We start from the raw sequence: 2,500 nt of genomic DNA on the forward strand, positions 1-2,500 counted from the left end.
ACACACTCACTCTCTCTCCCACACACACACTCACTCTCTCTCCCACACACACACACTCACTCTCTCTCCCACACACACACTCACTCTCTCTCCCACACACACACTCACTCTCTCTCCCACACACACACACTCTCTCTCTCCCACACACACACTCTCTCTCTCCCACACACACACACTCTCTCTCTCCCACACACACACACTCACTCACTCTCTCTCTCTCCCACACACACTCACGCACTCTCTCTCCACACACACACACACACACACTCACTCTCCCACACACACACACACACTCACTCTCTCCCACACACACACTCACTCTCTCTCCCACACACACTCTCACTCTCTCTCCCACACACACACTCTCTCTCTCTCCCACACACACACTCTCACTCTCTCTCCCACACACACACTCACTCTCTCTCCCACACACACACTCACTCTCTCTCCCACACACACACTCACTGTCTCTCCCACACAGACACTCACTCACTCTCTCTCCGACACACACACTCACTCTCTCTCCCACACACACACTCACTCTCTCTCCCACACACACACTCACTCTCTCTCCACACACACACACTCACTCTCTCTCCCACACACACAAACTCACACACTCTCACACACACACACTCACTCTCTCTCCCACACACACACTCACTCTCTCTCCCACACACACACACACTCACTCTCTCTCCCACACACACACCTCACTCTCTCTCCCACACACACACTCACTCTCTCTCCCACACACACACACTCACTCTCTCTCCCACACACACACACTCACTCTCTCTCCCACACACACACAAACTCTCTCTCCCACACACACACACACTCACTCTCTCTCCCACACACACACACACTCACTCTCTCTCCCACACACACACACACTCACTCTCTCTCCCACACACACACTCACTCTCTCTCCCACACGCACACTCACTCTCTCTCCCACACGCACACTCACTCTCTCTCCCACACGCACACTCACTCTCTCTCCCACACACACACACTCACTCTCTCTCCCACACACACACACACACTCACTCTCTCTCCCACACACACACACACACTCACTCTCTCTCCCACACACACACACACACTCACTCTCTCTCCCACACACACACTCACTCTCTCTCCCACACACACACACACACTCACTCTCTCTCCCACACACACACACACACTCACTCTCTCTCCCACACACACACACACTCACTCTCTCTCCCACACACACACACACACTCACTCTCTCTCCCACACACACTCACTCTCTCTCCCACACACACACACACTCACTCTCTCTCCCACACACACACACACTCTCTACCACACACACACACTCACTCTCTCTCCCACACACACACACACACACTCTCTCTCCCACACACACACTCACTCTCTCTCCCACACACACACACACAGACACACTCTCTCTCCCACACACACACACACACACACTCACTCTCTCTCCCACACACACACACACACACACACAATCACTCTCTCTCCCACACACACACACACTCACTCTCTCTCCCACACACACACTCACTCTCTCTCCCACACACACACTCACTCTCTCTCCCACACACACACTCACTCTCTCTCCCACACACACACTCACTCTCTCTCCCACACACACACTCACTCTCTCTCCCACACACACACACACTCACTGTCTCTCCCACACACACACACACACACACACTCACTCTCTCTCCCACACACACACTCACTCTCTCTCCCACACACACACACACTCACTCTCTCTCCCACACACACACTCACTCTCTCTCCCACACACACACTCACTCTCTCTCCCACACACACACACTCACTCTCTCTCCCACACACACACTCACTCTCTCTCCCACACACACACTCACTCTCTCTCCCACACACACACTCACTCTCTCTCCCACACACACACACACACTCACTCACTCTCTCTCCCACACACACACTCACTCTCTCTCCCACACGCACACACTCACTCTCTCTCCCACACACACACACACACTCACTCTCTCTCCCACACACACACACACACACACTCACTCTCTCTCCCACACACAAACACACACACACACAATCACTCTCTCTCCCACACACACACACACTCACTCAGACACACACACACACACTCTCTCCCACACAAACACACACACTCTCTCTCCCACACACACACTCACTCTCTCTCCCACACACACACTCACTCTCTCTCCCACACACACACACTCACTGTCTCTCCCACACACACACACACACACACTCACTCTCTCTCCCACACACACACTCACTCTCTCTCCCACACACACACTCACTCTCTCTCCCACACACACACTCACTCTCTCTCCCACACACACACACACTCTCTCTCCCACACACACACACTCACTGTCTCTCCCACACACACACACACACACACTCACTCTCTCTCGCACACACACACACACACTCACTCTCTCCCACACACACACTCACACACTCA

At 53.6% G+C, this 2,500-nt stretch overlaps 1 protein-coding gene across 1 annotated transcript in view; it reads right to left on the reverse strand.

Moving 5' to 3' along the window:
* fbxl20 (F-box and leucine-rich repeat protein 20) overlaps nucleotides 1-2,500 on the reverse strand; it is a 38,752-nt gene that overhangs the window by 17,823 nt on the left and 18,429 nt on the right. The gene's annotated exons all lie outside the window — the stretch shown is intronic.

The sequence above is a fragment of the Hemibagrus wyckioides genome, linkage group LG24, assembly GCF_019097595.1.
Source record: "Hemibagrus wyckioides isolate EC202008001 linkage group LG24, SWU_Hwy_1.0, whole genome shotgun sequence".
Lineage (NCBI taxonomy): Eukaryota > Metazoa > Chordata > Actinopteri > Siluriformes > Bagridae > Hemibagrus > Hemibagrus wyckioides.